Source organism: Aphelocoma coerulescens, chromosome 2 (assembly GCF_041296385.1).
Source record: "Aphelocoma coerulescens isolate FSJ_1873_10779 chromosome 2, UR_Acoe_1.0, whole genome shotgun sequence".
NCBI classification, from domain to species: Eukaryota; Metazoa; Chordata; class Aves; order Passeriformes; family Corvidae; genus Aphelocoma; species Aphelocoma coerulescens.
The window spans coordinates 22,263,433-22,291,400 of NC_091015.1; the positions used below are offsets into that span (position 1 = coordinate 22,263,433).

The 27,968-nt window shown below is 38.9% G+C and overlaps 1 protein-coding gene and 1 long non-coding RNA gene across 2 annotated transcripts in view; one reads left to right on the top strand and one right to left on the bottom strand.

Moving 5' to 3' along the window:
• ZNF804B (zinc finger protein 804B) overlaps window positions 1-27,968 on the top strand; it is a 232,808-nt gene that overhangs the window by 4,222 nt on the left and 200,618 nt on the right. The window lies entirely within an intron of this gene.
• LOC138105642 (uncharacterized) lies at window positions 26,288-27,943 on the bottom strand. Its single transcript, XR_011148588.1, has 3 exons — window positions 27,762-27,943; window positions 27,348-27,471; window positions 26,288-26,365 (listed from the first exon to the last, which is right to left on the bottom strand). It is a non-coding gene; the product is annotated as an uncharacterized lncRNA (long non-coding RNA).

Sequence of the window (27,968 nt, forward strand, 5' to 3'; positions counted from 1 at the left end):
GGTGGGACAGGCTTCTTTTCTGCTACACTGAGTTACCTTTAAAAAAGCACTGCTCTCACCCCGTGTCCAGAGGCTCCAGTAGTTCTAATTAAGTACATTGCAGGTACTTGCAAATAATGATGTTTTAGTTGATACTGAGCCATAAGCAAGCTGTTTTAGCACTAAAGCAGATATAACCAGGACTGAATAGCACCTTATCACTCTCTGGAGCAGATAACAACACTAGGCACTTGGAAACTTTGAAAACTTAAGAGAGTCTGAGGACTGAATGACTGTAAATATAGAACAGGAGGGCCATGGCATGGGCAGCTGTCTCTGTCTGCCTGAGATCAGTGCTAGAAACACTAGCATAACCAAGTCTGCCACAAAGTGACAGTATTGTGTTTGCCACCAGCCAGGAGAGGCATGTGCCAAGCACAGTTGTCAGAAAGCAATATAAAGGCTAGACATGGTGGATGTGCACCATGTGAAATATGGTTTAGGTGACAGAAGGTTAAAGGAGGATCCGCCATATATCTGAGTGATTACTGGAAGACCAAATAACTTGTGGGTTTCTGACTATAAGCGAGTCATCCTTTAGCACTGTGATTGGACTCTCAACAGCACTGAAAGCAGAGAGGAAGGGTATGGTGGGGCATTACAAGGAAAATGCATGGAAAGTAAAATTTAAGTTAGGAAATACAGTATAAAGGGACCAATAATAAACCAGCAACTCTGATAAATAGTCCTTCTACAAAAGGAAAGGGGGGGGGATCTAACTGCACTAACACAATTTCATGAAAAGTAAAAAAGGGAGAAATCGTAAAGAAGGTGGAAAATGGTACTTTCACTTTTCCCTGCCAAAACTCTCTGGCAGCTGCCTCCAGCAGAAGTGGCTGCATGCCAGGGGGGATTCTGTGCACCCTTCTGAAAGCTTGGAGCTGGCTTACAGAGGTATCTGCCTTACACAAACCAAGGGCAGGCACTCCAGCTTAACTGTTTCTGATCTCATTGATTCCTGGCACTTTGTGTCTCAGAGTGGGCTGAGTGTATTTCCTACCAGCCCTCCTGCCTCCGCTGTGCTGGAGAACATGAGCATTCCTGCAGCCCACACGCAACCTTACAGTTACCTTATTTCCTGATTTCATCGTTCCTATTACAGTGCTTTTTGTGCAATTCTGCAACTTGTGAGAGACAGAAAGAACTTTTAGAAAATGTGCTTTTTGCCACATGTAGCCTTGCTGCTCATGCCTTGTATTAAACCTGGTTTTGTGGAATTTATCACTTCTGAGCATATTTTGATTCTAATTCAGTGAGTGGGTAGCACTTTGTATATAGCATTGCAATTAAATTTAATCATCTTCAACCAATTTCTGCTGGGGCCATTTCCTTCACCCACAATTAGTGGTAATGTTAAACAGGTGCTTTATGTCTGACAGCACCTTTCCAGCATTTTAATATTTTTATTGGTCCCTCAATTTTGTTCATAAAAACAGATGAACTTCTCTGTTATTTTGCATGTGGCAATGCTTGTTTGTCCATTAGTTCCAGAATTATTGCTGTTACATCCATTTACATTCTCACTTTCAGTTCATATGCATTTTACTCACCCAGAACATAGCATTTTAGTGGGTTTTCTTTTTTTTTTTTCTTAATTCTTGTGTACAAATTTGAAAATGAATGTAGAGACCTAGTGATTGTGAAACAGGTGCTCCCTTCGATGGTGTTAACCAGGCTCTAAGCATTAAAGGCTCTCCCTCTGCCTCTTCAGCCCTGTTTTCTGGACTCTTGCCCACATGTGCTGTCCGTGGTAAGCACTTGCCTGGCTTTGCTGGGGAGGATGCTCCAGTTTCTTCTTCTGTCTAAATGAATGTTTTGTTTTGACCACTTTACAACTAAATAAGCTGAGTAACTTTGTTTATGCAAATGCTTGCATGTGAGATTAAATTCCTTGAAAAGAAAACTGTGATCAAAAAAATCTCATCATCTGAATGCACCAAAGTTTTGCAGTAGTTCCCTGTAAAAGGTACCTAAATGGAGAAGGAAAAGAAAATGTAGACATCTTTCCCTACTTGGGTTTTTGTAGTGGACTGTATAGCTTTTGGCTGTAATACTTGGGGCTTTTTAGTTTGGAGGTTGGTTTGGTTTTTTGGTTGTTATTATTGTTGTTTTTGTTTGTTTTGTTGCCTTTTTTTTGGTTGTTGTTTTTTTTTTTTTGCATTTAGCATGAAGAACCTTTGTTAAGTCTTGTTAGTATATCACAACTGATCAGTTTAGAAAACTCAGTTATTACCTGCAAATGTAATTTTACTCACTTGTCGTGGGGAAAATGTTGAATTTTCTGTGGAAAAAAATAGACATTCAAAATGTTTTTATCTGCCTGCTGAAATACTTCTATTTTAAAAGGCCACTGTGGTACACTGTGAGAGGTTTAGTTTTACTGCTTTACATGTCTATCCACCTGTATAAGCCTGGCTTCTTGTATGGACATACCTTCCATGGTGCCCTCAAGGTCTTCACTCTGAGAAACAGAGCATCACATTTGTTAAAAAACAGAGCAGAAGCTGTAGACTCTCTTTTAGAGCTCAAGAGTCGGGATCTTACTATGTAAGTTTTGTATACCTACAGTGGTTAAAAAAAAATAATGGATTAGGAATAATTTACATAAAAGGTCAAATTAAATGTATTACAACATCAAGTTAATGTCAAAGAGAAGTACAGATGCATGCACGTACTTGCAGGAACCAGAATTCCCAACATAACATGCAGTACCATTAAAATCCAGTTTGACCCTCCCAAGAATTAAGCAGTCTTCACTGGAGAATAAGGCATTTTGCAAACCATGCAGCAGTCTATGCATGTAAACAGTTCTGAATAGCAATAAGAAGAGCCTTTAAAAGAACTTTTTAGCATCCACATTGACCGTTGTAAGCACTGTCTTTTGAAGATTCAACCTGCTCTGCACTTAGCCTTTGAACCTTCCGAACTCTGAATGAACAGTATTAAAATGATTTATGTTGATAATCTGCATAGGTGATATGGCAGCTACTGCAGTATTAGAGCCAGATATCTAGATTTCAGTCCTGCATTTCTGTATTTTATGTGGGCACATATCACTTCTTGTCTTGTACAATCAACTGCAGTGCACAAGTGTCAAGATTTGTCATGAGATAGGTACACATACTTGAAAATGCTCTCCACTGTGCAGAACATATTGTTCTGTACCCAGTCATAAGGCACTATAATGACAGCTTTTTATTTTTTCTTTTTTTTTAAATACTAGACTAAATTTATGTGCATACTAGATAAGATGTAAACATCATCAAAATTTTGTCCCAGTTTCATAGTTATGCATAATGATAATTGGCAAGCTGGTTCAAGTAAAGAAATGGAACTATTGCTGGGAGATTGCATGCAGCTCTGAAACAATTCATACATTAATCAACTCTAGTTGATATCAATTTTTCAATTGATGTTTTCCCTGGAACACATTCTAAAACAGATGTAGTGTTTTTGTGTCAACAGAAATATTCTATCAATATTCTGCTCAGACTGAACTGGAGAGCTGTATTTGGTGTCTTTGAGAACATTCTCAGTTGTAATCAGCTGTAAATCTGCAGCCCTCATTTCCAGCTTACACTGCAACATGTGAGGAAGGCTTGTGAAATTAGATTAGAAAGTGTAAGAGACTTCCCTAAAATACACCCTTTGATTGCAAAATATTTGCTAGACTGTATTTTGGGGTTAAACTTATAAATGAAATCTGTAAGAATACTATGATCAGAGGGTCTGCTGGAAATGCAAATTCTTATAGTTATTAAGGTGTTCTGAGAATTCTTTTCAAAGAAAAGTTTTCATATTCAGATAGTTATAGCTCTAATTTTATTAGGTTTCGTAGGTTCCAGAAATGACCAGTACAAATTGTTCGTCTGAACCAATCTTTATTTCTCTGTGCTAATCATTACGTCTTCAGTTTGACTTTTGTGAGATGTGTAAACTCTGGCCATTGACTTTACTGGGAGATCTAACAAGAGGCAGAATGTGTATATGTATGCCACCCTTTGTTAGACACTGAAAAACCGAATTATGATCTTGATGTATTGAGCCTGCTCTTGAGCCCTTGTCTTTGAGTGCAAGAAGCTTCTGGTGATGCATTACAGGTTGACAGAGAAGGAATCTGCAGGATCCTCTCATTGGTTGCTTGGTGAATATTGTGGTCCAAATGCTGGCTAAGGCGAGTGGTCAAGGGACTGGATGATAACAAGGATTTCTCAGTGTGAGAAAGGCACTCCTTACTTCCAGATGCTGCACTGATGGCTCCTCTCTAGTGGGAGGCATTATGGTGTAGGAACACAATATCCAGGTTTCCTACAACCCACGTGGCCACAGGTCTGTGCCAAACAGCAGCTGAGAGGTGTGCAGTCACCTCGGCACAGGGAGTGGCTGCCTGGCCTGATGGGCATGGGTCAGAAACTGTCACGTAGCTGTTCAGGACTAGTTCAGAAAATGAAACTAAAAAACACAATCGTGTAGGTCCTTGTAGAAAACAAACTCAGTGTGATGTGCATGCAAGTAGTTTGTGTGTACCAAATAATAAATACACATCCCATAAATGTCACTGAATACATATGCAGCTCCTCCAAGCTGTCTGAATGCTTAACTGCTGTCCTTACAAAGCTGTACTACTGCTCTTCCTGTAAAGAAGTCCAAGGCTTCTTTGTTGTATGTGTCTACGGGATGGACTCTAGCATTTTCCCCCTTCTTTAATGTTTCAATATACACTTACTTCACTTTAAAGAGAAGACAGCAAAACCCATATGAAAAAATAGTTTAGTCAGACAAATGGAGAAAGATCAGGTTGGTAATACATGCAAAGATTTCAATTTTCATTTGAAGGATAAATATATCCTTGGCTATTAAGTATGGAAAGGAGGCAATATAAGGAGCAATGTTGGAGACACTGCTTATTCACAAATAAGCATCACTTTAAAAAAGTTCTTTTTCTGGGAGTGAGTGATAAATTTTTGTGATGACTAATAATGGAGAAATCACAGATGTGTACTCTTTGATGCAGACGTATTCATATCCTAGAAAATAAAAATGAAATTGAAATAAGTATTCAATATGTAAACTTGCTGATTTTATACTTGGTTAGTCTTCTGATGAAGACCTGTGTATAACCAGTGTATTGTATACCACGTGCAACAGGAGATTCTTATTGTATATATATACTGTACAATAGGTGGGTTTTATTCCTTAGCATTAGAATAAGCATCTTTTATAAGTTAAAACTTAAAAAAATACAGATCCAATATTGTGGTCATTTATCTCAAAAGTAAACCCTTCCTGCAAAATAAACAAAAAATGGTCTTCAAATTTATTCCCTAGAGGACATGTCTTACTTGAAACTGATAACACTTGGTGGAGAAAGATACGCCTTTCATTTTGGCTAGGTTAATAAATCTGTGCAGCACAGGGTTACAGCTGTCTTCTTATTATTGGGGAACAAGTTTTCATTCTGTGAAGTTAAAAAAAAAGACAGCACTGGGCTTTTTATTATATAAAGCAGATACGATGACTTGAAATAGAGGGTTATATCCATATGCCATGTTATTACTTCTAATGGGGAAAGGATAATAGAGCAAATAAATTTGTTGGTTTTTTTTTTTTTTTGACAGCTATCTGCTGTTTATATTGTTATTTCTTTGCCCTATGAATCACTGATGTTGTAGGTGATTGAATTTGATATCCGTAGGTTGTGGAATCAGTCTTTAAATATTTATGTTGATTTGCATACGTGACAGATTTCATCAGTAAAGACCATTATAAACAACAAATTGGAAGAAGTTAGAAAATTCCTTTCCTTGAAAGGGATTCATTGAAAGTTTACAGAATGACTTAACAGAGCCTGCATAATCTTCACAGTGAATAAAAACCAAAGGCAGAGAAATGTGCTTAAAATCTACAGCAAAAATGTTTCCAGTGTGTATTCTTGAAGACTTGCTCTTTGAGCTGTAGCAAATGAGGCTTACTGAGTATGTACGCTTAGAAATATTCCAGTAGAAAAACAGTTTTGAAGGCCTTTCTTTTTAAATCTGGAGTTCATCTGTAAACTTCAGCAGTAAGGACCTTGAACACCTTTTCCCTCTGCTGAAACACAGTTCCTTATCCCAAACATTTCACAAAATATATCTTGTAGTAATATTATTTTCCTGATGCTCTGACTCGCACTGTCTGAAGAGAAAATTATGATTTAAAGTGCTTGAAATATGTAATTTTTAAAACTATTTTAAGTGCTGTGATTCATTATTGTATCAGGCAATACAATAACCTTGGATAATTAAAAAAAAAAAAAATTCAAAACTCCACAACACCCCGAGCCACCCCAAACCATGCCCTCAAATATAGCAAAATAATCAGTTAGCAGGTGAGATCACCACGAATGTGATCAATCACTGACAGCCTTTCTTCCTATCTGTGCTCAGGTAAAGTTCAGATCTTGACCTTCTGCTTGACTGGGAGCCATTACAGAAACCCTTAATGAGCTTCCTGATGGCCTTTTAAGAGTAATAACTGATTAAGTAATTGTAGCACCCTATGCTGAAGTGTTTTAAGCACTTAAAGACCTCTGAGCATCTTCCTACAAAAAACGGCACATCTGCTGAAGGTAGGTGATACAAAAGAAACTGTTCCTTTCTATCATTGTTAAGGTACTTCTCTATGTTTACTCTTCTAACCTCTGGCTAATAAGGATGGTGACTGCAGGCATTAGGCATTAGACAGCCTTTAAAAGACTGATGCTTTTGAGTACTGCATACTATAGGATAAATTGTAGGGTTCAAATCTCTTGCAGAGTTGAAAAGGATATGTGGTATCTTAAGAAACATAGGTGTCAATTTTCTGCTTGATGGTACTAATATATTGTGATAAGATCTGCATATTAAGAATGAGCCCTCAAACACAGTGATTTAGTACTGCAATTGTACACTACTTCACAATGAGGAGAACAAACAATAAAAATGTGAATCCTTGCCTCTGCTCTGAAGGACAGTGAACAAAGACTTCTAGGCATTACAGCTGGTAGGCGTGGAGAGGACTTGGTTTTCAGAAGTGACTGGTGAGAGGAATGGAAGGGGGATAGTAAATGTGAACAGGGAGGTTAATTGCAAAGTAAATGAGTTTGCTACAGAAAGCACTGAGGCTCAGATTCTCAAAGGCAGTGCATGTGTATTAGTAAACAATACCAGGGAATGTGCCAGGCATTGGAGCTTAATTAGCTAAACTGTGAAATTGTGAGCATTGTTTCCAGTGTATTTGTGGTGTTGAACAAGTAGCACTGCCCCAGACATTTCTTGGGAGGGTTTGTGAACTAGGGTAGGGCCGAAACATTACCATCAATGCACTTTCAATTCCAAGAGAGTTTAACAGGATTGATGAGCTGCTCAGTAACAAGAGGTAAAAGCCTCCATTTTTTAACTGGCTTTGAAATCCTACCCTTGTATGGAACTACAAACCACCTGCAGGGCAAACCGCTCAGACATTGTTGTTCCCAAAACTCTTAACTGGGCATTCAGGGAATGGTGAGTGTCATGAGTCAAAATTGTCAGATTGGGAAGCATTGTGAAAAAAACAGCATTGATGGCACCATTAGGGCTTAAGCCTGTGTCTGGGCTCTGTTCAGAACACAGCTCCGTCAAGCTCTGCAGAAAACAGGACTGTATCTTGGGGTGTTGAGACATCTGAAGATTGAAGGGTAGTGGCTGGATCTCCGGACAGCAGTCTGGTGGTTGGATGAGACAAAGTGGCTGGATTTCCTCACAAATCCCACTACAAATCCGTCTCATGCTCCTGACAGGAGGATTCCCAGTAAATGTGATATGCATATGCTGACTGAATGAGAGAAAGTTCAGCTTCACCACTCAGGCAGCAAACTTCAAAGATATAGAGCAGATGAGAGAGTTTGGGTGAATCATAATGCGCTTCTTGGAGTACTTTCTATAGTTTCTTCAAGCATTCTTAAAATTCACAGGGAGCAGAAGTGCACAGTGACTGTTCAGGGTAGAATTTTAGCTTGTGTAAATAATTCTGTTAAATTCATTGCATTTTCTAAGGCTGTTTTACTCCAGCAGGATTTGGTCCTCAGATTCTATTTAGATTTTGTTAATAAGTAATCTGGCTAAAGTTAGTGAATACTAGTTGCTAGGACCTCCAGGGTTGAAGCATCACTGTGATTCAGCCACAAAATTTCAATTAGAAGGAAAATGCAACTGTGCTCCAAACATAAAACCTTGTATATTTTTGCTGGACTCTATAAAGTGACTGTCTTTCCTGTATTACTGAAACACAAACACTGTTGGTTAAATACAAACCATGCTGCTATAGCACATGTATTCAAGCAGTTAATATAACACCTTTCTTTTTACGGAGCACATCTTTGATTTGCACACTTCCCTGGGATAACACACACAGTTTGACTCAGAACTTGCTTCCACCTTCCTTATCCTCATAGAAGATAGGTGTTCATTAAGAAGGACAATTATGGGTTATTCACTGTGGGATGGTGTTATACTAGATATTTGGGGCCACTTTCAGGATCCAGATTTCTAGTTGAAATAAATCGGATCGTAGTAAAAGACACATACAAATCACTTTTTTGTCTTTCCAGAAGAGGAAAAAGTTCCACAGAAGTCAGTTGCATCTTTTGCTGGATTACAAATGCAGAGCTGTGCATTCTTGAAATGTGAATTAGTGATCAGACTTAATATCTCAATATTAGCTAATATTAATTCCTAATTTAGTATTATCCTAATATCTGAATATTAAACTAATATCCCATTATCTGCTGTTACAATTTTTGTGCATAAGTGAGTGAGTGACTAGGCTAGTTAACCAGTTAACCACAGCTGTTGGCTTAGTGATCAGTTTCTTATGAAAGACAAGTGTCATTTTCAGGTTTCATTTGAAATCTAATGCATTATCCTTTCTTAACAATGTAAGATGGATTTTCTGGATTTGTATGTTTAGCTGCCCTGTTAGGGATTTCTGTTTATTTTCCTTTAATTACAGTGTTGTGATGCTCTTAATTTCCTCTAACTTAATACGTACCAGAAACTTGCCAGCAGTCATTATCTGTAAGGCTGCTTGAGGAAGGATCCTGCCCTCTGATAAAACAGGAGGGATGGCATTAATTTCCACATGAGATGTGTCTCTTCACAAGACTAGAGAGTCACTGTGCTATTTTGGTCCTGCAGGTGAGTGCATACCAGGAATGCTGTGGGAATCTGTGTGACTGCGGGTCAGTGCGTTCTGGAAAGCTTTTGGGTTTGGTGCTTTGCTGGGCAAAAGGGATTCACCTTTGGGAGGCCTTACTGCTTCATGTTATTGATGCCACCATTCGGCAAGTGAGGGATCTAGTTGTCTTGGTCTGCTACCTGAAGGTGGTAAATGTTTCCATTGTGACTCTAAGTGATGCTCTGATGAGTCTGGAAAATTGCAGCTATGAAATAAAGCCTGGCAAAATGACATCTGTAGGTATACCAGAGGGTTTGTAATACTGCTTCAGTTTCGCCAGCTGGGGTGGATGCATGTGATGACTTTCTGCTGGCCCATCTCTTGGTACGTCTTCTAGCAGAGTTACATATGTGCACTGTGGTACCTACTAGGCAGTGCTCTCTGTCTGTCCAAAAGGTCAGGAGGAAACCAGCATGAGAATAAGGAGCATGGAATGGTGAAAGGCTGGGTCCCTCGTCCTGCCAGAGACACACTTGGAGTTCATAAAGGTTCAGCAGCCAGGGGATGATGTGGAGAACTGCCTTGGGAAGGTGAAAGGGACGGGAAAATAAAGGGGAAGCAAAATGTGGGGAAACATTTTTTTTTTCCATTGGTTTTGTTTTCATAATGGTAGCAAACTAGAGGAAAGGTATTCATCCATAGCCAAAGGCCCTGCAACATGATAGCAGATCTAAAATAATTGACACAAAGAAGTAAAAGCTTTGGAAAGCAGAATTTTGGCAATTTTGAATGAGGATATTTTTGCTCTCCCTGTAGCTGGTTAATGAATTAGTCCACGACTGCAGCTGGAAATCAACTCAGCTCTTTCACTATGATATTTAGCCTTCTGGCACTGGTTTAATCCCACCCCAAAGCAACTGAAACACAGATACAGATTACATAGTTTTCAGTTAATTTATGTGTACTTTGTGTGTATGTATGGGTTACAGGCAATGTAATAGAAGTAGGGTTGGTTTTAGGATGCAGATGGGTGAACTGCCACCCCTGCATGACTTTAATTCCAGTGTTTCTATTAGTGTGTGCAAACTATAAACTATCCCAGTGAGTGTGTTTATCACAAACTAAAAGTTGAGAAAATGCAGCTTTTTTTCAGAAAAAAAAGAAGAGTTCTCCTCTTCAAGTATGGTGCTGAGAATGGTTTTGAGTAAAGGAGAGAATGAATCAATATCTTTTATAGTTGCAGGACCACAACTTTTCATGGTAGGTATGTCCCTAGGAAGCGTGGGTTTTGGGCAGGCATGCACAATAATTTATGTCTGAGCCATTTGTTAATATTGGCAAAGTGTCACAGGTGCTCCAAGTGCTGATGGCAGGCTGGGGACAAGAAGGCAGCAGCAGGTCGCTGCTTCATCCCTGCACCGACGGCTGGCATTTTACACAGCGAGAGGTCAGAAGGGTGCATTATTTACCCCGTAACTAGTACAGGAATGAATCTGTGCTTCTCTGAGCTGTTCCCAAGGAGTTTTACTGAGTCTGACTTTCATGATTTTCAGCGAAATCTCTTAAAAAAAATGTTTATAGAGAATCCTGGCTCCATGCAATTACTCTGCCATATGCAGTGGCACATCTTACTCATTCTATGAATGCTTTATGCTCCCAGCGGGATTTAAGAGTAAATACGACCACAAGTACAAACTTAAAATATCAAATTAATTTTGTGTTATACACACAGAGTGATGGATAATGTCAGTTCAGGGCTTGATCCTGCATGTGTTGAAATGGAGAAGATTTCTTGGTGTTAGTTTGGTTTATGATTGGCACATAAAGGTCTTGATTTTTTTCTAGTTGTATAAAACCCCATGTTATTAAATAAATATAGGCATGCCATATTAACAAAAGATGGCAAGTGAGGAATACTTCAAGTTCTTCCATAAGGAATATAATACAAAATTTGTAGCAGCATTTTTTATTTTCATGGAGAAAAAATACATTTGCAATCCTATAATTATGTTCTGAAGCAGAAATTCAGTCAGATTACTTTTGGGTCATTATCTGTGTCAGAAAGTGGTAATTGGGGATTACTGAGTTTCTATCAGGTTTGGCTTAGCAGCAAACAAGGTTAACATAAGTGGTTGTATAGCTGAGTTAATTTTAAATGATCTTTCAGGCTGAGATATTAAGGCTGAAATGCCTGTAAAGGAAGCTAAATGGGGCTTGTGTTTTGAATGTGATTTGATGTATAATTAGATTTCTCCTACAGAAAGGTTAGAAGCTGTAATCCAATGTTCAGAATCAACAGCAGAACTGTGTCTTTTTAAATTTAGGAATGTGTAAAACTTAATACAAGTTGATTTCAAACATTTACATGCATGTAAATGTGAGGGTAGTGGAAGGTACTGGATTTAAAACATGGAAAATTTGGGATTACACAGGATATTGTAAGTGATGTGAGTTCTTACTCTGGGTGGTTTGGCTATTAACGAGAGTGTGTTTGGGCAGTTGGCATCATTATACATAATATATATACAATATATACAATAAATATGTAGGAAAAATGATTGGGGTGAAGGGCTGTGTGTAAGAGTTAGCACACCAAACACTATCCATTGTAGTGCTTTTAAAGACTGCTGTATCTTTGCTAATATTTTGTCATTTTTGAAAACTGAACAATCTTAACACATTGCAGAGGCTGGTTAATTAATTTATTGAGAGTTTTTGTGGCCAATAGCTGACTATTTCTCTCTATCCTTAATAAAGAGATTTTTGCAACTCCTTTTTTTTTTTTTTCTTTTTGTTCTCTCAAAAGAAGGAAGGATCAAAATAATGGCAGTTTTAGCTCAAAATTTAGGCCAGCTTCTTTTGGCTGACTGTTGAATTAGGGTTGCTGTGTTCTCTCATGAAGGGAGAATAATGTCTTTTTCACATGTACACTTCCCATGCTAAGTCAGCTTGAATTAAAGTCGCTGAATGTTCTATGGCAGAAAGAGCTTTGAACCTAAATTTGATTTTAGCTTTTCTTACTGCACAGGAGTAGGACATGTAGTGTTTTCACAGAATATGAGAAATCTTGTGGATGTTTGGCCACTTCCCTTTCTCCCTGGATTTATGCATTAATATGGTAAAAATATATTCATCAAGGATGGAAAAGGGAAAGTCAGAAGAAAAGGAAGGTTCCAATGAATGCTGTATGAAGGAATTCTTTCCTTGTTTCTGTATGTCTCCCTGGTTGCTCCTGGAAAGCTCCAGTGTGCTTTGCTCTTAGCGCTTGCTGTGTGATGGGTCAGTGCAGAGTGTCCACCCATGGCAAGTGACTGGACAGAGAAGGGCAAAGAGCAAAAGGTCAGGAAAGGAAGGCATGAGGAGGCAAAGATGACCATGTCCTCTTCCTCCAAGAGCACCTGTGCAGACAGGACTGCACGATGCAGCAGCAGCAGTTGTAGTTGGGAAGCTCCTCCATTAATCTTGGAGGGAAGTAAGAGGCAAATTGGGGGGGCCGTTTGCTCCCTGGTTATGAACTACTTGCAGAAAGCAAAGGGACACCCCCTGGAGTCAAGGGAAATTAATGTGCATGTAGGCACTTAGCATGATCCAGTTTCTAAGCCACACTATCTAAGTACTGCTGATGTCTTTACAAGATATAAAAATAGAGAAAAGTACATTTTCACTAAAGTTAGAGAAGATGTGATCTAGTGCGGGAACTCATGCCTTCTGATCAATGAATCAATATGATTATGCAGAAGCTTCTTATTGTTTAAAATACACTCCACTCACATATCTCACAACTTTGACATAATACCCTACTTATACACTTTGTTTACTTATACATTCTACCTACTTATACATAACTTACACAGTTCACTTACTTACACATTCTATACCTTAAAAGTTCTTAATTACTTATACCTTTTACAACTTTTACCTAATACAGTATTTACGCATTTTACTTACTTACCTTACACTGCTTATACATGTTACTCTACTTAGACATTTTACAACTTATCTGTAATACAGTACATACACATTTTACAGCTGCTGTGCATGAGATCTCACATTGCTTGATTGATTTCTCTGTTTTGTCCATGAGCTCCGCACACACTTTTCTGATAATATGATTGGTTTTAATCTAGTGCAGCACAGTCCTTTTTTATCTATTCCTTGCTGTCTTGGTATTTAGTTTTTCAGCTTCTTCTTTCCCAATTTAGCAAAGTTTTCCTTTCAGTCCTTGATGAATTCCTGAGGGCTCTAACAGGCGGGGCTTCTGATCTAGGCAAGCAGCGTGGAGATGATAACAGCAACAAAACCCATCCAGTGATCAGCAGCCAAGTTAGTCCAGGAAATCCAAACAACGAGACAGCAAAGGGAGCAGATATAAGCCTGTCCCACCTCCCCCACTTCTCTCCTCGAACATTCAGACTGGAGCTTAAAAACCCTCTTGGGGCTGATGTGCTGTAGCTGAAGGTGGAAAGGCCAGTGAGGGTAATTCCAGCCTGGTCCCACTCCGAAGGCTCTAGTAAAAGTAACTAAAAATGGTTTGGCTGGGGCACACTATCAAGGTTCAAATACTTTACAGCAATTCAGTATTCTCCTGATAAAATGTGATACTGTTACTGGAGAGGGAAGGAATGTGTGGGGGGGAATTAATGTTTAAATTAAAAATGTATATTACATTTCTATACATTCATTTTGTGTTAATATTAACAAGACTAAAAATTTATCCCATTAATATTATGGGAACAGTATCAGTAATTTTTGCCTGGGTCTAGTGGTAGCATATCTGTACTTCACTTGACACATCTTGGCTCTGAAAATTTTAATGAGATTTCTTCCTTTTCCAGTCAGTGAAACTTTCTGTGCGCCTAAATGTCTAGCTGGTACTTGACTTTTGAAAAAAAGTAATAATACATCAACCTTGTTAATGAAGGAGAAAATTCTTGCAGAACTTAGGTGTTAGTCACCTGTATTAAGCTCAAGATAATCTAAAAATGGCAGGCCACCGATACTGTTACATATTATTCCAAAAAGTTAGTGTGAGCAGTCAGTCTTAAATCAGCTACTTTGAGTTTACAAGGTGAGGTGCAGTTCCAGGCTGGGGCCTTTCAGCACAGGTCCTTCAGCCTGGGGCTGTGCTTGAACTCAGAAGTTGGAGTTGCAGGTGGGATTCACTTGTGTAGGTGCATTTAACAGGGAGTATATTTGAGCAGCTTTCTGGGTGAGATCATATGGAGGGCTGGAATGTGATTGTTCCTGACCACATAGGCATCATTTTATGCTACTTAAAAAAAAACCAAACCACTCCCTCTTAATCAGCGAGCAAAAGAGACAGTAGTTAGATTATGCAGTGTTTGCCTGAGAATAAGTGAATGGTTTTGTAAAATCTACCAGAATTTTTTGTTGTTGTCGTGATAGATTATACTTTATTTCTTCACCAAAACAGTAAAAAAATGAGAGTAAATATTAATGGGTATTACAACATGTAAATGGATTGTTCATGTAATGCTACATGACACCTATCCTGGAAATGAAAGGACAGGGGTATATTTTCTAGTGTTATATCCTTAATTCTGTCATTTATAATGATAGGAAATGTAATGAAAACTACTTGTTGAAGACAGCTCACAAAAATGATAAGTGAGAGCAAATAAGTGACACATTGGAAAGAAGAATTCCTGGTAGTTAGAGATGACAGAGGAGGTCTTATGTGCACTCTCTATTGTGGTTCTGTGCCTGTCTCCTGGATAACTTTAGCAATTCAATTAACCGATATGAACCTGTGTTTCATCATCTGTAAGAGGTAGATTATACTTACCCACCTCACAGACTCTTTATAATTGATTTTTGTAAAGTGTTTTGGGATTCTCAGATGGAAGGCACTATACCCGTGTCAAGTATTATTATTATTGCTACTAGCAGTAGCAACAGTACTTGGCATTTATACTGCTCTTGCCCATTCACAGTGCTTTAACTAATGCATTCCTGCAGTGCCTCTGTGAAGTAGGTACCTGTGTGCTTTTAGAAGAAATTCAGCAATCATCTAGCTCTCCCATTTTCAGTGCTCCTAAGATTTTGAAAAAAAAAAAAAAAGGATAAAAAATCCTGAAGTACAAACATCTGTGTGATGCGTAGAGCACTTGTGGGAAGCTGTAGATTAGGTTTAGGATTTGGTCAGTTACAAGGACACGAAACACACTTCTCACAATTTCTGGCAAGAATTTTTAACCATTGAAGTCCATAAAAGCTTTCCTTCTCTTCCTGTATTTCTGAATGCCAAAGGGTAATCGTTTCAGGGGCAGGCTGGATGGAACTCTGAGCAACCTGGTCTACTGCAAGGTGACTCTGTCCACAGCAGAGGCATTGGAACTGGATAATCTTTAATGTTCCTTCTGACCCAGGCCATTCTGATTCCATGAGTCTGTGTTTCTGTGTGTTTATCATGATCCCACCATGCCTGTGTTTCCAGGCACTTTCAAGCAATGCTGCCTGGTTTGGCAAACATGGGGAGCTCAGCCAAAGGGTCAGTGCTGGCTAACAGGGAGTCCTGGGCATGTTCAGAGCTCAATGCTCTTAGACAATCTTGAAGTTCAAACACATTTTTGGTATCTCCAGGCTTAAGATTGATCAGGAGATTTTGGACTGTCTTCTGGTTGAAAAGCTTAAAATCCACTAAATTCTGTTTTAGATACTTAGTATTTTGTGTAGGGGTTGGGTTGGGATTTTTGTTTTAACTTCACTAAATTTGTCTTTTAGTAATCATCTGAGATTTTAGATTTGTCTTTTTTTTTTTTTTTTTTCCTAAATGCACACATTTCTTTAATCTGCACTAACTTGGAAAAGTGGATCAAATTCCACAGTAAAAAATACTTGCCCTTGGTTCCGTTGCTGCATTTGTGGGGGCTCAACAGCTACAGATGTCATTGCATCTGGACGTGCTGTCTTCAAAAGCAGCTAATTTCTGAGATGGCAAATGGTCTTTGATTCACAGCAGCAATGGGCTTTGGGGCTCAGGCATTCTTCCCATGTTCAGCAGGTGTCTAAATGTCACTTACTGGAATTGAGATCTATCTGTTGCTGCACACATAGGCAGAGATGAGAGCAATGCACGGTGTGGACTCAGGCAGCAAGCCACACTTTTTATGCAATTCAGATATAACCATAATCAAGCATAAACTCTGTTTACTCTGTTTAGCTTATGTGGATATAGCATGATTATACTGACACACCATACAGGGTGCTGAAGTGTTCTGGTCTGTGCAGAGACTCTTCTAAGCAAAGAATCAGGATATGTGATCTGTTCTTCAAAAGCCTTTTCCTAAGGCTTCACAGGAGGAGAGCTGCTGTGTGATCACGGGCTACAGCTTATGGCTTTATCCCACAGTTTGCCTCTGAGGACTGCTCTGAACCTTCCCTGCTATGGACATCCTTTAGCGAGCTTCTGCTTGAAACAGAATGAGGTATAAATGGTTTTCAATGCAAATAGCTTTCAGGGTTTTTGGGTTTTTTTTGCAATCAAAAAAACTGAAAGCAGATTTATCAAGAGAACTTGCTGGCTGCTGTGATCCAGGAGACCAGTTGTAGCTCAGGATCATGTATTTGGGATATACGTGGTTTGGGGAGTGGGGAAAACTTGGTTTTGAAAACAAAAGTTCAATAGTTATTTATATGCAGACAATCTCAAAGAATCATTTATGTAGGAAAATCATTTATGGAGCAAAATGTGACTCAGCAGTTTGTGATGAAAAGCGGATACCCAGAAACATCTCATTTTTTAAGTGTTACATTCCCAGGCAGTCTCTAATTAGAGCTTTGGAAATCTGTAAGTAAATGTTTCTTCTTTGTGTCCTAAACATTAAAGGTTATCAATAGCAGCAGGCTGCTGAAGTCAGCTTATATGGCAAGAATGCTTTTCATGGAAACAGTAGTGGGTAAAAACAGACAGAGTTTGAAATTCAGTGCAGGCACATGCTTCAGGCTTGCCTGAGAGGTGAGCTGTCTAGAGACCTCTGTGTTGCTCATGATGGTGAAAAACTGGAAAATGACTAATCGCAGAGCTGGTTAAATGTGCAATAGGCAGGCTTGGGTTCTGTGGGTCTCTGAGCCTTTTTACTTTCTGCAGACTGGCAGGTACAGGGTCCTGCTGCCTCACGCAACAGAAGGAAGGGTACAAGAATTAATGAAGTATTATACACAGAAATCATAATACAGACATAAACAGCAAGACTGCCTTGTGTCCCATATGGGCTCTGCATCTTTCTGCTTCCTTACTTTTGCTTACCAGTGGAACAGCTCCATCCACTTCCACTGCCACAGGGTTTGACTTTTTGCTTCAGAAAAGGGTATTTCTGTAACAAGTGGTTGTCACATACTCTCTATACTTAGTTTTTGGGAAACTACCTCAATATCTTACTGTAGTTTTTGAAAATAAGATTCAGTCTTGAAAACATAACCTGAATCAATAGCTTTACTGGCACAAATAAAAGTTAAAATATTACTTAGAAGCACATAGGCAATGCATGAAGTCATTAGTTTTGATGTAATCCTAATTTCTACTTATAGCATTCTTCATAATTTTAAGGACAAATAATCTCCTACTTTTATATCAGCTATATGCAAAAATGTTTTAAACTCTGAAACATTTCTTTTGCATATAGTCTAAAATTACCCGAGTTATAAAATTGCATGCAAGTGTTATAACTTAAATGCAATTTCACTTTCAAGCTTGTACAGTAAGAGATGTAAAAATCTCCTATATATATGGACATATATATGGACATGTCAAGGTGTGTCACTGAACTGCAGAAAATTGTATTTGATACTTTCTTGATGCCACAAAAAATGTTTTAAAACTTGTTTAATATTCTTAAACCTCATTTCAGGCTTAAACTTTTGAGGACAATTTGGTGCATTAGATCCCATTTGATGAAGTTAGGTGAAAAGTAGCTGCACCAGGAGCTATTTATATGGCTATATTCTATGGTTGGTTTTATATTTTTATTTTCTGATATGATGTCTCCTCCGTATTACCTAAGGAAATTGAATTAAGGCACATATTTCTGAATAATTACTTTTTAAATGTACACCATGAAGGAAACCTCATGCAGGCCATACTTTAATATATGAGTGTCAGTAGTCATCTGAATGTTGAATTTTACATTTTTGGTTTTAACTTGCGTATGGTTTTAGGGCAGCTTTTCATTTTCTATATCATGAAAATAATTTGGCTTTTGTTTGTAATAAAATTCCTCAGTTCATCATTTTTCTATAGCCTAACCAGCACTGTATCTGCCTTAATATTGATGAAGTCTGAGTGATTCAGATTCTTATTGATGAAGTCTGAGTGATTCAGATGTGGTTGTGATGTTTTATATCCTCTCCCTTTCCAGCAAGACTTGAAACAGGGACTCACTCATCACTTATAAGCATAATTGCTGAATATACAGAACGTTTAATGTTATGAATATGGAAAGTTCTTTGTGCCAAATGGTCTCGACACTTAAAGATGGAATATTTGGTAGTCATTGGGTTCTTAGAAATGAACTTATGTCTAGATAGAAAATGCATGTCCAGAATCTCATCTTGCTTCTTCCAGTTTTATAACCTTGTAGCTCTGTGGATGTCACGTCTGTTTTTCAATAATATTATGACTATCTCTTAAGTTTGGAGAGTGTGGCCTGCACCTTACTGATATAATTTACATCAGAGTATTATTACCTGTCCTTTAATCTGGCATACTGGTGCCTGTGTAGCATGTGAAAGAATATGCGGTGCTGCTGCTGTGCCATGTAGGGGCCATTTTTGCATTTTCCTGCAGCTGGTTACATCCATATATGCAAAACATTCTGTCTGTGCTGGTTTGGCTGGAGTTGAGTTTGTTTTCTTCACAGTGGCCAGTATGGGGAGGCATTTTGGTTTTGTGCTGAGAACAGTTGATAATTCGGGGATGTTATTGCTGAGTGGGGCTTGCGCAGAGCCAAGGCCTTTTCTGTCTCTCACCCCACCCCATGGGCGAGTGGGCTGGGGGTTCATGGGAAGTTGGGAGGGGACACAGCCAGGACAGCTGACCCCAACTGACTAAAGGGATATCCCATACCATATGTTGTCATGGTCAGCATAAAAAGCTGGGGGAGGAAGAAGAAAGGGGACAACATTTGGAGTTACAGCATTTGTCTTCCCAAGTCACCATTAAATGTGATGGAGCCTTGTTTTCCTGGAGGTGGCTGAGCACCTGCCTGCCCATGGGAAGAGTGAATTAATTCCTTGTTTTGCTTTATTTGTATGTGTGGCTTTTGCTTTCCCTATTAAACTGATTTTAATTCAACTGACGAGTTTTCTCACTTTTACCCTTACCAGCCTCTCCCTGATCCTGACGCGGGGGGGTGAGCGAGTGGCTGTGTGGGGCTGAGCTGCCAGCTGGGGTTAAACCATGGCACTGTGAATACATTTCCTCTGAACGTGTGGAAATCTCCTGTACACAGTCTGCGAGTCCTAGCAGGTACCAGGCAGGAGAAGAGCAGTAAGGAGATACTCTAAGGGATTTAGATTGCTCTGGAGTTGGGAAAGGAGCCTGCTTCTGCCTGAGGACATAAGTTGGGAAGTGTACATTGTCCTTTTATTGATTCTCTATTAAGGCATGTTATAGAAGAAGAATATCCAACCTTTTAAGACAGAGTAACATACCAGGAATCTTTTCAAGTGATTCAGACAGGATTTTGCAGGGTAAAGGTAAGAGCTGCTCCTCACACCGTTTACTGTCAGGAATTTACAACAGATACAACATAACCTATTGCTGTGTTCCGTATGCAAGCTTCCACTATTTACAAAAAAACCCCACTACAAGCGATAAAGCAATGCTCATAACTAAAAAATGCTGTTTGTATTAAATATGTTTTTCAATTAAAAGAAGCAGTTTCAGTAAAGTTTGTCATCATCTGCTAGATGCTGATAGCTTACATAAAATGGTATAGTAATTGCAGGTTGATTCTTGCGGACAAATGCTTAGAACTCTAGATCATTGTGCAGCACAATGCTGGAATACTGTTGGGAAGAAAATAAATGGGAATGAGGAGTAAAAGAATCTCTCATCTCTTAGGTGGTTCCTAATATTCACATATTTATTGCTATCTTTTCTGTAATGGGGTAGACAAATTTCTGGGCTGTTCTCTTGAGTCATTTACATCTGCTTTAATGTTTACATAGAGGAAATAAAATTTTGAAGTTAGTTATAAGAATCCATCGCCTAATACAAAAGAAATTTAATACTAAAATGCACATAGATCTTTTTTTCTTTTCATCCAACTCAAGGGATGCTTATCTGACTAATTGCATATTGACTGATATGAAAAGCTGCTCCAATGTAAGGTCAGTCTGATTTTTTTTTTTTTAAATCCTGTGACTCATCTCTAGTGGTAAAAAATCTGTCTCCAGTTACATGCTTGAGGACAGGGTTACTAACCAGTGCTTTAGAAGAACTTACTCTAAGACATGCTTAGGGTCATTAGTAATCAAACTCTTAAGTGAACACATGTCCTTCCTCTCCCTCAAGTTTAGTCTAAACCAGCCCCTTCCTAGTCTCCAATTCCTTTATGCTCACTCTAGGTCACTACACTCCATCCAACCCAATTCCTCCAGACAGGCAATGGATGGTGCCTGAAAAAGGTTGTGTTCCACCCTGGCTTGCTGAGGGCATTAATTGTTTATTGTGAGTAGGATAGTGCCCACAGAAAGAGAAATACAAAGGTAGACACTACTGAGTAGTGGAGTGGGAGATGCTGTTTGCTTTAAACCCAGAGGGTAGGGGTTTTAAGGATGTGCAATCTCATAAGGCCGAGCCATTAATTTTTCTAGGAGTCTTTTTAAAAACTGCATTCTACAATGAAAGAAACAAATAGTCTTTTTTGTAGCACCAAAAAAAAGGTGAGATCTTTTTTCTGTGGTTTTATGTATTTTTCAGGTCTAGTAAATCCCATGATCATTATGAAATCAAATATTTTTCCAGTTAGGTATGTTGTTATTTTTTTTTTTTTATTTCCTCCAAGTGATTCTATTATGTACTTGTAGAAATAGTTAAGCTTTTTGTTATTTGCCATCAAACCAAGAAATTGAAGTGGGATGAAATCAGAATAACATGACTTTAAAGTTTATGTATTAAAATAAATAGGAAACATTTTTTGTCTATTAGGCTGATGGCAGAAGTAAAATTAAATTCAGCCACAGAGTACAGAAGAACAAGATTAAATCTGTGATGCACTGTGGTTTGAGAGTGGAATAGAATGATTCCTCCATATGTTTTACAACATCTGAGTGGAAACACTGATTCTGCAGCTTGGGATAGGAAATACAATCAGTGTAGCTGAAGCCAGGCATCTATTTATCTTAAATTAATCATTCTCCAAGTAGGCAATTGATATCCTAGTGCTGTGTGCCATCCTTTTTACATTCATGCAGCACACATTAACCAAAGAGCTGTTACTGCAGGAGCTGAAATATATTGCAGCACACAGACTGTGAATGTTTAAAAATACACTAACATTTCTGTATGTTCAGTTGGCAATTAAACTGTATTAATATTTTTTCTTTTAACACAATTATTAGACACTTGGAAACAGATATACTTAACAAAATTCTGAAAGTTTTCACAAGAATAAAAATTAATTTAATGATCTTTAAATAGAGAAGAAAAGCTACGGGTACATTTCAAGCTAGAATATTTTTTTGTTTTGTTTTGTGCTTTTTAATTCAGTGAAATTTAGTTCTGATTTTCTCCAACATGTCAACAAACAAAAATCTGAGTTATTGCTAGTTTTTGAATTTTTGAATTTACGAGGAATGGATTGAATAACAGGAGGAAAGTTTTATTTTTTTTTCTTTTTCAGTTTGGATACATGTAGTTTAATTCAAGAACAAAATAGTCCAGTCAATAGGAATGCTGAAGAGACACCTGCCTTTGAGGCACAATTTCTTCAAAGCATTAAAATTTAAATTTTAATTTCATTCTAGGACGGAGCTTGAGGTTTTGTTGGATTTGACTTCAAATGTCATAAGAGCAAGTAAAATAAAATGATAATTTACTGTGTCCTACTGCAGATGTAGTAATTAGAATAAACTAAGGGGAAGAGGAGACTCATAATAAAGCAAAAAGGAGGAAATTAAGCAGGCAATATTTACTCTTAAAGCATCACTTTTTTTTCTCTTAAGTATTGATGATATCTGATGGTAATTGCCTGCCAACAAAAGTATTGTAACTGGAATCTTACTTTTGTTGATTCTTAAATAATCACACCTTTTTAAAATCTTCCTCCTCCAAGTTTTCTTTGTTTCTGGTTTTAAATCAAAGCTACTTAAAAAAAATATATATATATAATACGATTTAGAAATCCTAAATGTCAGTTTTTAAGCACTGTTTTATCTTTTAATATTTTCAGCAGCCTTTTATCTGTGCCATGCAGTATGTAGGCAGACCAATTCTCATTTTACAGGGAAGTTTGCATTTGAGCTGTATAAGCTCTCATGGACATTCACTCTCTTCCTATCCTGACCACTCTTCAGACATGCCACGCTGTAACAGTTTTGAAGGACTTTGCCACCCCCAGATTTTTAACTTTCCAGGGAGGATTTTGACTGGACATTTGGAAGCATCTCTTTACTGAGAGGTTGGTCAGACACTGGGACAGTCTTCCTAGAAAGCTGGTTGATGCCCCCAGCCTGAGTGTTTAAGGGGCATTTGGACAATATCTTTAACCTGGTCAGGACTCAGTGATCATTGCAGGGTCCTTCCAACTGAAGGACATTCTATTCTATTCTATTCTATTCTATTCTATTCTATTCTATTCTATTCTATTCTATTCTATTCTATTCTATTCTATTCTATTCTATTCTATTCTATTCTATTCTATTCTATTCATGTTCAGTATCCAGAGTTTGGAAGTAAGTGGAGCTATAAGTGGAACTTATCTGCAAAGTATTTGAAAAAAATAGGTTGGTTAGAGTTTGACGAAACACCCAAGTCAGGGGAGTGGGTGTCTTTATTTTGACTACTGGATTTTCACATATACAAGGATGTTGTTAAAAAAAACCAAATATGGATTAAAGGAGTACACACTTCCATTTGTTAGGAGTGAGTGCCAAGGAAGCCAGCCTTTGGAAGAGGAAAAATTTACAATGGAATTTGATCATCCAGGTAACAAGGCAGGCCAATTATGACTGAATGCACAAAGCCACTTAAAGTCTGCCATTCTGTAGCTGTTCATTGTTGTATGTCTTCTGCTTATGTTGGAGGCCACTGTCAGAAAGGGCAGCAAACTGCACCCCTCATTGGGCTGGTCTGCTCTGGTTCTGGTATCTGTACGGAGACTCTATACAGTTGACTGAGGCAAAGCAGAAAATGAAGATGTACTCAAATGAGTATTGCAATGGCCAAGCACACTTAAAAGGAGATGAAGATACAAGATTTATGAAGTTCTACTTGCTTAAAAGAGAGCAATAATGAGGACCCTTTCACCAGACTTGGGACTTTTGAAAAGAGAGACTTAAATGGAAATGCTGACAGATTTAACTATAGCAGTCTTGAACGGACTTACCAAGACAAAAAGGGTGTCAGAAGTCTGCAAAGTGTTATTACTCACCATGATGCAAAGAAAAAACTTTTCATTTACAGCTCAAGGAAACTCCTTATCCATTGGTAGAATGAAAATCACTTAGTTTTTCGTGTGCTTAGAAGCAAAATTTGTTTTTGTGATGGAAATGTAGATTGAATGTGTTTTGCCTACCAATAATATTTCAAAAGCAGAGGTAGATGTGTAAACATACTTTTTAGTAGCAAGAATACCCTTGGCTGTGTGTCTGTTTGCACTGTATGTAATGAAGGGTTTATACCTGCGTGTTCTTTGGTGCATACAGGACATAATGTTCATAGAAGACTGCAACGTGTCAAAGCAAGACAGGGTTCTGCCAGACTAGGGAGCTTAGATAGCTCATGTTAGAGTAACTGCATGGCCACAGTCAAGTCTTACATTTCCAGGACAACTGCTTATAAAGTTTAGAATTCTTATACTGACTGAAGACTTTTCCCTTATGTCTGAAATATAAGTGAAGGCCTGTTCTGTGAACAGATGGAAATGCAAAGAAAGCTTAGACAAATTTACTTCCTCAAGTTTTCATTTCAGCTGTAACACTCATTTGTAATTTTACACTCGAAGGGGAAGCAAGACAAGGTTTATTTTGAAAGCACTGTATTTACTTTTTGTCCTCTACTGTGTACCTTTCAGACAAGCACAAGGTAAGGCTTTATACATCCACAGCCCAGTTTTCAGAATCAGTGAGTACCACAGATTTCTATGACAACATCTGGAGCTGTATGTCTTAAAATCTCTAAAAAATCAAGCCTTCAGACATTATTGCTTCATTTCCCCAGGCAAATCATCTCAGAGTACCTCACAAAATGAATGAGAAGCGCAGAGTGCTGCAGTTCAATTTGTACTAACATTTATGTCTTTTGAATGTCAGGATGGCTTTTTAAATGTTTCCTCATAAAACTAAGTCCACTGTCAACAGTATTCCTCACTCTGATTAGAGGAAGTACTTTACAGCTTAATAAAATCCTAAACCAAGCAGAGCTGCCAAAGTTTCAGAAGAAAATATGTGAAACCAGACAAGCTTTTCTCTGAGCTACAGAAAAGTCATGGTGTGGTTAAATGTGTCTTTTGGGTTTGTGAGGCAAAGTTTTGGTAGCCAGGGGCTACTGGAGTGGCTTCTGTGAGAAGCTGCTTGAAGCTTCCTGCATCCTTCCTGCTGGCCAATGCCAGCCAGCTGCAGACAAGACCCACTTCTGGCCAGGGCTGAGCCCATCAGGGATGGTGGAGGTGCCTCTGGGATAACACATGTAAGAAGTGGGGGAAATACTGCTGCACAACAGCAACTGCAGCCAGATGAGAGAGGAGTGAAAATACGTGAGAAAAAACCAACTCTTCAGACACACACCTCAGTGCAGAAGGAGGGGCAGGACATGCTCCAGGCTCCAGAGCAGCGATTTTCCTGCAGTCTGTGGTGCAGACCATGGGGAGTCAAGCTGTGCCCTACAGCCCATGAAGGTCCATGGTGGAGCAGAGATCCACGTGCTGCCCATGGTGGACTCCATGCCAGAGCAGGTGGAAGTCCAAAGTAGTTTGTCATCTCAGAGGAAGCCCATGCTGGAGCAGGCTTCTGGCAGGACCTCGTGGACACACAGATAGAGGAGGCCACTCTGGAGCAGGTTTGCTGGCAGGACTTGTCACCCCTTGGAAGGGACCCATGCTGGAGCAGTTAATGAAGAACTGCAGCTTGTGGGAAGAACTCAGAGAAGTTCATGGAGGACCCCATGCTGGAGGAGGGGAAGAGTGTGAGGGGTCCTCCCCCTGAGGTGAAAGGAGCAGCTAAGAAGCTGACTGCAATCCCCATTTCCTGTCCTCCAGTGCTACTGGAGTGGAGGAGGTAGAGAATATCAGGAGTGAAATTGAGCCTGTGTAGAAGCGAGAGGTGGGGAAAGTTGTTTCTCAGATTCAGTTTTATTTCTCATTACCCTACTCTGGTGTCATTGTTAATAAATTCAATTAATTTCCCCAAAGTCAAGTCTGTTTTGCCTGTGACAGTAATCAGTGATGATCTCACCTTGTCCTTATCTTGACTCAGAAGCCTTTCATTATATCTTTTCCCCTGTCCAGTTGAGGAGAGGGAGTGCTAGAGTGGGTTTGGTGGGCGCCAGCTGTCCAGCCACAGTCAACTCACAACAGCATGTAGGTGAACACTGTTCTGTCTTTTACCTTGATGTGCAAAACAGCATTTCATGGTAGGCATGCATGTTTTCCTCTCACCACCTGTGGACAAGAAAGGGTAGGTGAAGCTTCCTTCGGTAAATCTTCGCAAGGCAATAGTGGAACACTTTACACTATTACAATTTCTGTTACTCCTTCTCATAATTTGATCCTTTTGAAATGCTGTAGTGAGAATTTTTTGTTTTGGATGTTGCCTGTTTGTTTTGAAAAAATAGTAAAGGGATTCTTTATGGATAATTGTTCCTGTGAAGTTTTCCTAGGCCAGGTTTTTTTCAGGGGATCAGACTGTTTCCTCAGAGAGTGTAAAAGGCTTCAGGAAGTGTCAGGCTCTCCAGATGTCCCAAGATTGGGGTTCCCTGAGGAAGAATGAGAAGTTACGACTTCTGCATCCTGCTCAAGTCAGTGCCATCCATGCAGTGATACATATATAAGCCCTCTCTGCTTTCTGTTAAGAGGAAAAGTAGCAGAAGTCCCAAAATGCATATAAAATATCTTTTTCTGATACAGATTTGGGTTTATGGGTTTACTTACTCACAAGTACTTACTTGCGCTTGTTTTGACAGTGACTGAACTGCACAGAAAATTTCTTCTAGGGTAGCATTTACATTCCCCTGTCTGGTGGCTCAGATTTACTTGAAACTCTATGTGAAATAATGGCTTTGGAATGATTACTGTAATTGTGGCTTTCATCCCAAGTATGTCAAAGCTTTTGGTACAGAAACTTGAATGTCATGATGTAAATATGCCCCTATTCTGGAATGGTCCACGGGAATATTGTATTGTCTAGGTTAGAGCCAGCCTGCTCTTGGCTGAATGTTGTGCAGAAAACAACTTTCTCCATCAAATGATCAGTGTAATAGTTGTTTCCATTCTCTCCCTTTCTTTTAAAGGAGCACTTCTGAAGTGGGTTGAACCTGGATTGATGGATAGACTTTTAGACCAGTGACGCTTCTCACAATTTGCATGTTTAAACAGCGCCGAAAGGCAGGAATTGCCTTTCGTTCCAGCTCGCCTGCCAGAAGGTGGAGGGGCCTCGGAGCCGCTGGGCCAGGGCCCCTGCCCCCTTCCCCTTGTCTAAAAGGACAAAGGTTCAGTCTAAATTATCAAAAATACCATGAAAGTTCACATCCATTCAGGAGAATTAAAGAAACTTGGTAACGGTAGTATTAATCAGTTCATTATGCTGGAAAAAACAGATAATGTTTCTGGCTAGGGTCTTGTGGGGAGATCTGTCTGGAATGTCTTCTGCCGACAAACCTAAGTCATAAAGTAGGTTTAGCCAATGAGACATCTAGAAAAACCAAAATATCCATCATCTGGCCAATCAAGTGAACTCACCAGAGAATTACTTATCTTAGTTCTCCAACAAATGGTAAGTCCTCCTTTCTTGTGGCCTGTGGTCACATAGGTAGTATGTGTATGGCACTGAGTCCTTTAGGAGTCCCTGTGACTCTAGGTACACCTAAAAGAACATTTATTTGTTAATGCGAAGTCTAAGATGGCAGGTTAAAAGAAGGTGGATACAGCTGTTTTTCCAGATGCAGACTGTGTTCTGCTATCAATAATGAATTGTGGACTCTGTTTAGATTGCCTATCTATGGTAACATTGAATTATATAAAGAAAAAGAATGCAGATTTATCCCAGCTTTTGAAAGTATGATTTTAAATTATAATTGCTTGTATTACTGGAGAGCCCCATTTGAGGCAAAAATATTATCTTAGGGGATAGAGACATAAAATTGAGATACACACCTGTCAAGTCTCATGAGGCATAATGGTTATTGATGGTGCACAATGTGATCCCTTCAGGATGAATGGCTGCACAGAAAGATTCAGTCCCATAAAGCTGGGCCTATGTATGGATGCACTAATGATATTCCTCTGCCCAGATGGTCAAAAGCATTCCCTCATTTTTTAATTGTTTTTTCCTAAGTTCTGCTTATGGAATTGAAATGTGTT